This window comes from Aegilops tauschii, chromosome 3 (genome assembly GCF_002575655.3).
Source record: "Aegilops tauschii subsp. strangulata cultivar AL8/78 chromosome 3, Aet v6.0, whole genome shotgun sequence".
Taxonomy (NCBI): Eukaryota; Viridiplantae; Streptophyta; class Magnoliopsida; order Poales; family Poaceae; genus Aegilops; species Aegilops tauschii.
The window spans coordinates 29,043,140-29,054,613 of record NC_053037.3 but is presented as its reverse complement, the minus strand read 5'-3'; positions in this window follow the sequence as shown (position 1 = coordinate 29,054,613).

The following is an 11,474-nucleotide window of genomic DNA, read 5'->3' as shown; positions in this document are numbered from 1 at the left end:
TGTTTGGATCCCTGAGTTAGAGCTAGTTTGGGTTGAAATAGCCTCAAATTATCGAAACAAGAGGGGTTAGTTTGAGCTAGTTTGCTCTAACCCAGCTAAAAAAACTAGCCCGGTGGAGAGGTTCTAATTGGGTTAGTTATCCTCGGGCCCACTAAAAGAGAACTAAAAAAATCTCCCCTGCCCGCACCAGATCGCTCCCCCCTCTCGCACGACTCCTCTCTGTTGCCCATAGGGCCGCTCGCCCTCTCTCTCCTCCGGCCGCCCTCTCCTTCCGGCCTCCGCCGCCCTACTCCGGCCGCCTTCTCCCTCCGACCTTCGAAGGTCGCCCCGCTCCCCCTTCACCAGTCGTTTTTCTCCCTCTGTCGTGCGTGGCGGCGGCGCATCTACCAGGGAGGTCGCGAGAGGGGTGAGTTTGTTCGTTCCTTCTCTGTCTCACGACCATATCATTGATCTTGCTTGCTCTAGCGCTAATTCTGATTTGGAAAAGTAGATCCTGATCAAACTTGGTATAGATTTGTGGTGCACTTATGGAATTGTTTGATGCTGCTTGAGGAGGTAATAAATCTTTCTAGAGGCCCAAAGATTCAGGTCACCTTTCTAGGTATTTCAGTTTCAGGCTTGCATTATTTCTAGAGACCCAAAGATTCTGTTCACCTTTCTAGGTATTTCAATTTCAGGCTTGCATTATTTCTAGAGGCCCAAAGATTCAGTTCACCTTTCTAGGTATTTCAGTTTCAGGCTTGCATTATTTCTAGAGGCCCAAAGTTCAGTTCACCTTTCTAGGTATTTCACTTTCAGGCTTGCTTTATTTCTAGAGGCCCAAAGATTCAGTGCACCTTTCTAGGTATTTCAGTTTCAGGCTTGCATTATTTCTAGAGGCCCAAAGATTCAGTTCACCTTTCTAGGTATTTTAGTTACAGGCTTGCATTATTTCTAGAGGCCCAAAGATTAAGTTCCCAGTCGACGGCAAGCGGCCCTGCTACCCATGCCGGTGTCGACCTCAACTCGCAAGGGCCAGCGTCGGAGGGGTTCCCGGGGCTTGGGCTCTACAGAGCCTTCCTCCAGAGCGACGATGGCGAGCTCCTCCCTCGGTGCGTGAGGGGCTCCGGGCTCCCTCCCTATCGTGAATGACTTCCGTGATGAGTTAGCTCATTCTTTGTTTCATGAAGTGTTTTTTTATTTTGTGAAGCTTGATTGACGACTTGTATGTTTAAGTGGGATATCTCATTTGTATGGACAAAGTAAAAATTATCATGTTTTGCATGCTTGATTTGTATAGATGGTTCGTTTATGTCAATTGTGAGCGGGAGGAGGCCACAGAAGAGCCGGCCACACCAAGAGGGTGCTTGGATCCAAGGGACTTATTTTAGTCTGACTAAAAATAGTCTCTTTAAGAGGCTAAAGTTCCAAGCACCCCTGACTAAAGAGGGGCTAAAACTAGTCTTGAGACTAAAAAAATTTATTCAGGGGTACCCCTACTAAAATGTGGATTAGTCCTCTCTCTCCTCAGTTAACTCCTCTCCTTTAACACAGGCGAGTTCTGGATTGGAGGGTTTGGAGGATAATAAATGCTCATTAACTTGATTTTAGTCTCTTTAGTATTTGGATCCAAGCATGGGTGAGGCTAGCAAGTTTTAGTCCCACTACTTTTAGTCATGGAACTAAAATGTATCCAAGCACCCTCCAAATCCGGCAGGAAATAGGGTCCAAAGTAGTCAAATGATTGAGATAGAGCATTTATTGTCAATCTAACCCTGCCATCCATACACCTCTCTGGTTTAGAGTTAGTTCAGGGTTAGAATCTAACTCTAACCTCTAACTGAGTTAGAGTTCTCCTCGTCTCGGTTCATCACCATCATACTTTCCCCACTCCTGTGTTTTCAGTATCCTGCGAATTAAAGAGGCCCTTTTTTGCGGGAAAAATCAAAGAGGCCCTTAGACTAGTTTCGGTCCGGTCATTTTTTATAAACGTGTTATGTCCAAAATTTAATGAACGTGCTCTGGTTTCCACGAAAATAATCCTGTTTCATGTAGTAATTCATTCATTTATTTATTCTTCTGCGGGGGGTTTGCATGTAATTCGTGAGGTCTGAAATGTAAAGTACCCCGGCATATGCTCCGAGTCGTGCATGCACTACGACCCAGATGCTCTATGTCCCACATGTCAGCGAATGGGAGCACGTGGAAATAGCCTAGGAGTACATATAGGAGGATAAATGCGTGAAATAATATGTACTGTGAAGTGTAGCCGCGGTTCGAAAAGGAGACCTAAAGTGATGACAGCTATAGGTCGCACACACCCAACTAGTGGTACTAGACATATGACTAATTTTTCCCTCAAAAAAAAGAGGCACGAGTGCTCAGTACTCCTATTCTATAAACACGAGTCCCATCTGACAACAGCGTCCGTGCTACAGCTAGCTCTCCTCCCTCGTTTCTCTCTTCTAATTCTAAACTCGGCCGACGCCCGGTGGGCGGGGTGGGTTTGCTCAACTGCGGCCCCACCTCACAGTGAAAACGTTACGACTGGAATAAAAATGCCATATACTCCCTCCGTTCATAAATATAAGCCTTTTTAGATACTATTTCAAATGGAATACAGCATACAGATGTATGTAGACATAGTTTGGAGTGTAGATTCACTCATTTTGCTCCGTATGTAGTAGTCACTTGCTGGAATCTTTAGAAAGACTTATATTTGGGAACGGAGGGAGTACTATACTAATAAAACATTAAGGCCACGAGGCAATGCAGTGCTGGTTATAGGAGGCAAGAAGAGATGCATCCATCGATGACGTCCACCTCCTCGACTCAGGGCGCTGGCCCACCGAACGGCGCCTAAGTAGCAGCGGCTTTCGTGGCCAGGTCGACGTGCTTCTGAACAATGGCGTCCAAAGATTCCAGCCGCTGGAAGAAGGCCAACGTCTTGCTGTCCTCGCTTGCCTTGTAGTGGCCTATGTAGACGATTTCCTCGTAGACGTGGATGTGCAGGTCGACAGTTTCTTGCATGGCGAGGCGCTGCATGGCGAGCGCGGCCTCGAGGTGCACATTCTTCGTCGCGACCTCCGGCACCTGCAGGGCCACCATGGCTTGAAAGAGTTCGTCACCATGGAGGCCGATGAGGGTGGCAGGCAATGAGGAGCCTGGGCGCGCGGGCTGGAGCAGTACGGCAAGGTCGTCCGCGCGCTTCTTGACGGCGGTGAACTTGCGGATGGAGTTGACCATCATGTCGTCCATGCGAGAGGCGAAGCCGGCGTCGGCGAGGGCTACGATGCCTGCGGTCGCCAGCACCGTTTGGAAACGCTGCGCGGTGCGGGGCCGCAGGCCGGCGCCTTGGATGATTTGGCACAGCCGACTGCCGCTCACGTCCATCGCCTCCATAGGTGCTTGTGGCTTCTGGTCACTTGGTCTTGGATTGGAGTGAGCAGTGTTGCGCAGAGACTTGGGAGTAGATGGATTGGAGTGGTGGGGCGCCTTTATTATATGAGAGTCCAAACTGTGTTGCATTCACATCGTGCTGGCTCTATTCTACTTTTCCAATTAATTCCCTCCGCATGTAATTGAGGATGTATCATTGACCGTTCAACGTCTCGGGAACCGCTACCCTCTCCCTCCTTGGCATTCAAGCACCTATGGACCCGTCGACGACGAGGTGCCTATGGTGACTTCGTAAATTTCAAGATGATAGTGCCGTGCGTGTGTGCGTTCATAGGGGTGAGTGTATGCGCGTATATATGAGCGCTTGCGTCTGTACTGTGTAAAAAAACGTAAATGCGTGTCAAAAAGAGACTAGTCAGTATACTCAATATTGTGCACCTCGGAGAGGAAAACGATAGAACTAGTACGTATTTATTTACGGTGCAGATTCACTCATTTTGCTCCATATGTACTCCGTCTCGGTGTAGTCTAGTCACTTGTTGAAATCTCTAGAAGGGCAAATACTCCTTTCTGGTTTACAGGGCTATACTAGCAAGTAGTTGTACGTACTAGTACAATAGTGGGCTCACATAGCAATTTTGTCTCATGCAAGAGCCTGGCTATATGCGTGCTCCAATGTTCGCAACTACAACGTTCGGTTTGCGCTTGGCTCTTCGCCTCTTCGAGAAGACGAACAATGATGTTACTACTACTGCTTCTACAGTGTCGAATCCACTGCTGCATGTCCGTTCACCGCGAGCGGGATGGATAGCTTGTTGTAGAAGTACAACTGAGAAAAAGCATGTCCTCGTTTGCGAGCAACCGCACGCATGGGTGAGGGAGAAGGCGTGTAGTAAAATCAAGCTTCTCTTCGTTGTACGAGTTGACGCGACACATCATAGCACTGGCCCCACATGCTTGCCTCTAAACTTGGCTGAAAGACCCGCGGTGTACAATATATTTGCTGCAACCTCTAACATTTACCCACCACAAATTAAAATATATGTGGCTGTATGCATCGTTCTGATGCAGAGGCCGGGGAGTCCCCCCTTTTCGAAAAAAACAAATTAAAATATATATTCCTGTCTTGACCAGACGAGCGTGCAAACTACAATCACCAGGGTGTCAGGTAGGGCCAGAAGACTATTTTAAATTTTTTTTAAACTTCGAGACGGCCACATAGCATGGAGCCGACCCCAATGATTTTAAGCTTACACGCACGGTACACGCTATCCTAGACTACTCTACACATGAAACTGCCACACGAGCGTCCGGGCTGTGCTTGGCTCTTCGCCTCTTCGGGAAGTCGAACAATGATGGAGTACTACTGCACTGGAGGAGTACTACAGTACGCTTCTGTTAGGGAACGTAGCAGAAATTCAAATTTTTCTACGCATCACCAAGAACAATCTATGGAGTCTTCTAGCAACGAGAGGGAAAAGAGTGCATCTACATACCCTTGTAGATCGCGAGCGGAAGCGTTCAAGTGAACGAGGTTGATGGAGTCATACTCGTCGTGATCCAAACACCGATGATCCTCGCGCCGAACGGACGGCACCTCCACGTTCAACACACGTACGGAGCGGGGACGTATCCTCCTTCTTGATCCAGCAAGGGGGGAGGAGAAGTTGTGGGAGATCCAGCAGCACAACGGCGTGGTGGTGGAAGTAGCGGGATCCCGGCAGGGCTTCGCCAAGCGCAAGCGGGGAGGAAGAGGTGTCACGGGAGGGAGGGAGGCGCCAGGGCTTGGGGTGCTGCTCCCATGCGCCTCCCCACTATATATAGGGGTGGAGGGGGCTGGTTTCTTGCCCTCCAAGTCCATTGGGGCGTTGGCAAAGGTGCGGAAAAGAAATCCCATCATTTCCCTTCCCCACCGATTGTTATCCCCCTTTTTTAGGGATCTTGATCTTATCCCTTCGGGATATGATCTTATTCCTTCTAAGGTGGGATCTTGGTGCGCCTTGACCAGGGGTGTGGGGCCTTGCCCCCACTACCCACGTTCATGTGGGTCCCCCCATGCAGGTGGGCCCCACTTCAGAACCTTCTAGAACCTTCCCGGTACAATACCGAAAAATCCCGAACATTTTCCGGTGGCCAAAATAGGACTTCCCATATATAAATCTTTACGTCCGGACCATTCCGGAACTCCTCGTGACGTCCGGGATCTCATCCGGGACTCCGAACGACTTTCGGATTTCCGCATACTAATATCTCTACAACCCTAGCATCACCGAACCTTAAGTGTGTAGACCCTACGGGTTCGGGAGACATGCAGACATGACCGAGACGACTCTCCGGTCAATAACCAACAGCGGGATCTGGATACCCATGTTGGCTCCCACATGTTCCATGATGATCTCATCGGATGAACCACGATGTCGAGGATTCAATCAATCCCGTATACAATTCCCTTTGTCAATCGGTACGTTACTTGCCCGAGATTCAATCGTCGGTATCCCAATACCTTGTTCAATCTCGTTACCGGCAAGTCACTTTACTCGTACCGTAATGCATGATCCCGTGACCAAACACTTGGTCACATTGAGCTCATTATGTTGATGCATTACCGAGTGGGCCCATAGATACCTCTCCGTCATACGGAGTGACAAATCCCAGTCTCGATTCGTGCCAACCCAACAGACACTTTCGGAGACACCTGTAGTGCACCTTTATAGCCACCCAGTTACGTTGTGACGTTTGGTACACCCAAAGCATTCCTACGGTATCCGGGAGTTCCACAATCTCATGGTCTAAGGAAATGATACTTAACATTAGAAAAGCTCTAGCAAACAAACTACACGATCTTGTGCTATGCTTAGGATTGGGTCTTGTCCATCACATCATTCTCCTAATGATGTGATCCCTTTATCAATGACACCCAATGTCCATGGTCAGGAAACCATAACCATCTATTGATCTACGAGCTAGTCAACTAGAGGCTTACTAGGGACATGTTGTGGTTTATGTATTCACACATGTATTACGGTTTCCAGTTAATACAATTATAGCATGAACAACAGACAATTATCATGAACAAGGAAATACAATAATAACCATTTTATTATTGCCTCTAGGGCATATTTCCAACAGTCTCCCACTTGCACTAGAGTCAATAATCTAGTTCACATCACCATGTGATTAACACTCAAAGTTCACATCGCCATGTGACTAATACCCAAGAGTTTACTAGAGTCAATAATCTACTTCACATCACCATGTGATTAACACTCAATGAGTTCTAGGGTTTGATCATGTTATGCTTACGAGAGAGGTTTTAGTCAACGGGTCTGCAACATTCAGATCCGTGTGTGCTTTACAAATCTCTATGTCATCTTGTAGATGCAGCTACCACGCGCTACCTGGAGCTATTCCAAATAACTGCTCTACTATACGAATCCGGTTCACTACTCAGAGTCATCCGGATTAGTGTCAAAGTTTGCATCGACGTAACCCTTTACGACGAACCCCCTTTCCACCTCCATAATCGAGAAAATTCCTTAGTCCACTAGATACTAAGGATTAGTTCGACCGCTGTCATGTGATCCCTTCCTGGATCACTATTGTACCCCTTGACTAACTCATGGCAAGGCACACTTCAGGTGCGGTACGCAGCATAGCATATTGTAGAGCCTACGTCTAAAGCATAGGGGACGACCTTCGTCCTTTCTCTTTCTTCTGCCGTGGTCAGGTCTTGAGTCTTACTCAATACTCACACCTTGTAACACAGCCAAGAACTCCTTCTTTGTTGATCTATTTTGAACTCCTTCAAAATCTTGTCACGGTATGTATTCATTTGAAAGTACTATTAAGCGTTTTTGATCTATCCTTATAGATCTTGATGCTCAATGTTCAAGTAGCTTAATCCAGGTTTTCCATTAAAAACACTTTTCAAATAACCCTAGATGCTTTCCAGAAATTCTACATCATTTCTGATCAACAATATGTTAACAACATATACTCATCAAAAATTCTATAGTGCTCCCACTCACTTCTTTGGAAATACAAGTTTCTCATGAACTTTGTATAAACCCAAAATCTTTGATCATCTCATCAAAGCGTTCATTCCAACTCCGAGATGCTTACTCCAATCCTTAGAAGGATTGTTGGAGCTTTGCATACTTGTTAGCATCTTTCAGGATTGACAAAACCTTCTGGTTGTATCACATACAACCTTTCCTCAAGAAAATCGTCGAGGAAACAATGTTTTGACATCCTATCTGCAAGATTTCATAAATAATGCAGTAACTGCTAATATAATTCTAACAGACTCTTAGCATCGCTACGAGTGAGAAAGTCTCATCGCAGTCAACTCCTTGAACTTGCCGGAAAACATCTTAACGACAAGTCGAGCTTTCTTAATGGTGACACTTACCATCATTGTCTGTCTTCCCTTTAAAATCCATCTGTACCCAACAGCCTTACGACCATCAAGTAGTTCTTTCAAAGTCTATACTTTGTTTTCACACATGGATCCTCTCGCATTTTATGGCCTCGAGCCATTCGTCGGAATCCGGGCCCACTATTGCTTCTCCATAGCTCGTAGGTTCATTGTTGTCTAGCAACATGACTTCCAAGACAGGATTACGTACCACTCTGAAGTAGTACGCATCCTTGTCGTCCTATGAGGTTTGGTAGTGACTTGATCTGAAGTTTCATGATCACTATCATAAGCTTCCACTTCAATTGGTGTAGGTGCCACAGGAACAACTTCCTGTGCCCTGCTACATATTAGTTGAAGTGACGGTTCAATGACCTCATCAAGTCTCCACCATCCTCCCACTCAATTCTTTCGAGAGAAACTTTTCCTCGAGAAAGGACCCGTTTCTAGAAACAATCACTTTTGCTTCCACATCTGAAATAGGAGGTATACCCAACTGTTTTGGGTATTCTATGAAGATGCATTTATCCGCTTTGGGTTCGAGCTTATCAGCCTGTAACTTTTTCACATAAGCGTCGCAGCCCCAAACTTTTAAGAAACGACAGGTTAGGTTTCTCTAAACCATATTTCATACGGTGTCGTCTCAACGGAATTGCGTGGTGCATTATTTAAAGTGAATGCGGTTGTCTCTAATGCCTAACCCATAAACGATAGTTGTAATTCGATAAGAGACATCATGGTATGCACCATATCCAATAGGGTGCAGTTATGATGTTCGGACACACCATCACAATATGGTGTTCCAGGCGGTATTAGTCGTGAAACAATTTCCACAATTTCTTAATTGTGTGCCAAACTCGTAACTCAGATATTCATCTCTATGATCATATCACAGACATTTTATCCTCTTGTCACGACGATCTTCAACTTCACTCTGAAATTACTTGAACCTTTCAATAATTCAGACTTGTGTTTCATCAAGTAAATATTCTCAGCATCTACTCAAATCATCTGTGAAGTAAGAACATAACGATATCCACTGCGTGCCTCAGCACTCATTGGACTGCACACATCAAATGTATTACTTCCAACAAGTTGCTCTCTTGTTCCATCTTACTGAAAACGAGGCCTTTCAGTCATCTTGCCCATGTGGTATGATTTGCATGTCTCAAGTGATTCAAAATCAAGTGAGTCCAAATGATCCATCTGTATGGACTTTCTTCATGCATATATACTAATAGACATGGTTCGCATGTCTCAATCTTTTCAAAAACGAGTGAGTCCAAAGATCCATCAACATGGAGCTTCTTCATGCGTTTTATACCAATATGACTCAAGTGGCAGTGCCACAAGTATGTGGTACTATCATTACTATCTTATATCTTTTGGCATGAACATGTGTATCACTACGATCGAGATTCAATAAACCATTCATTTTAGGTGCAAGACCATTGAAGGTATTATTCAAATAGACAGAGTAATCATTATTCTCCTTTAATGAATAACCGTATTGTGATAAACATAATCCAATCATGTCTATGCTCAACGCAAACACCAAATAATAATTATTCAGGTTTAACCCCAATCTCGATGGTAGAGGGAGCATGCGATGCTTGATCACATCAACCTTGGAAACACTTCCAACACATATCGTCATCTCGCCTTTAGCTAGTCTCCGTTTATTCCGCAGCTTTTATTTTGAGTTACTAACACTTAGCAACCGAACCGGTATCTAATACCCTGGTGCTACTAGGAGTACTAGTAAAGTACACATTAATATAATGTATATCCAATATACTTCTGTCGACCTTGCCAGCCTTCTCATCTACGAAGTATCTAGGGTAGTTCTGCTTCAGTGATCGTTCCCCTCATTTCAGAAGCACTTAGTCTCGGGTTTGGGTTCAACCTTGGGTTTCTTCACTAGAGCAGGAACTGATTTGCCATTTCATGAAGTATCCCTTCTTGCCCTTCTAGAAACTAGTGGTTTTACTAACCATCAACAATTGATGCTCCTTCTTGATTTCTACTTTCGCGGTGTCAAACATCGCGAGTTGCTCAAGGATCATCATGTCTATCCCTGATATGTTATAGTTCATCACGAAGCTCTAATAGCTTGGTGGCAGTGACTATGGAGAACCATCACTATCTCATCTGGAAGATTAACTCCCACTCGATTCAAGTGATTGTAGTACTCAGACAATCTGAGCACATGCTCAACGATTGAGCTTTTCTCCCTTAGTTTGCAGGCTTAAGAAACTTGTCAGAGGTCTCATACCTCTTGACGTGGGCATTAGTCTGAAATCCCAATTTCAGTCTTTGGAACATCTCATATGTTCTGCGACGTTTCATAACTTCTTTGCTGCCACAATTTTAAACCGCTAGCATCACACACTGAACTATCACGTAGTCATCAAAACGTGTATGTCAGATGTTTCGTAACATCTACAGACAACGCTCGAGGTTCAGCACACCGAGCGGTGCATTAAGGACTTAAGCCTTCTGTGCAGCAATGAGGACAATCCTTAGTTTACGGACCCAGTCCGCATAATTGCTACTATCAACTTTCAAGTAAATTTTCTCTAGGAACATATCTTAGTAGAACTAAAGCGTAAGTTACGACATTATTTGCAAAGACCTTTTGACTATGTTCATGATAATTAAGTTCATCTAATTATTTAATGAACTCCCACTTAGATAGACATCCCTCTAGTCATCTAAGTGATACATGATCCGAATCGACTAGGCCGTGTCCGATCATCACGTGAGACGGACTAGTCATCATCGGTGAACATCTCCATGTTGATTGTATCTACTATACGACCCATGTTCGACCTTTCGGTCTCTTGTGTTCCGAGGCCATGTCTGTACATGCTAGGCTCGTCAAGTCAACCTAAGTGTTTTGCTTGTGTTCCGAGGCCATGTCTGTACATGCTAGGCTCGTCAACACCCGTTGTATGCGAACGTTAGAATCTATCACACCCGATCATCACGTGGTGCTTCGAAACAACGAACCTTCGCAACGGTGCACAGTTAGGGGGAACACATCTCTTGAAATTTTAGCGAGGGATCATCTTATTTATGCTACCGTCGTTCTAAGCAAATAAGATGTAAACATGACAAACATCACATGCAAATCATAAAGTGACATGATATGGCCAATATCATCTTGCGCCTTTGATCTCCATCTTCGAGGCGCGGCATGATCACCTTCGTCACCGGCATGACACCATGATCTCCATCATCGTGTCTTCATGAAGTTGTCTCGCCAACTATTACTTCTACTACTATGGCTAACGGTTAGCAATAAAGTAAAGTAATTACATGGCGTTTTCATTGACACGCAGGTCATACAATAAATTAAGACAACTCCTATGGCTCCTGCCGGTTGTCATACTCATCGACATGCCAGTCGTGATTCCTGTTACAAGAACATGATCAATCTCATACATCACATATATAATTCATCACATCCTTTTGGCCATATCACATCACATAGCATAACAAGTTAGACGTCTTCTAATTGTTGTTGCATGTTTTACGTGGCTGCTATGGGTTTCTAGCAAGAATGTTTCTTACCTACGCACAAGCCACAACGGTGATATGCCAATTGCTATTTACCCTTCATAAGGACCCTTTTCATCGAATCTGATCCAACTAAAGTGGGAGAGACAGACACCCG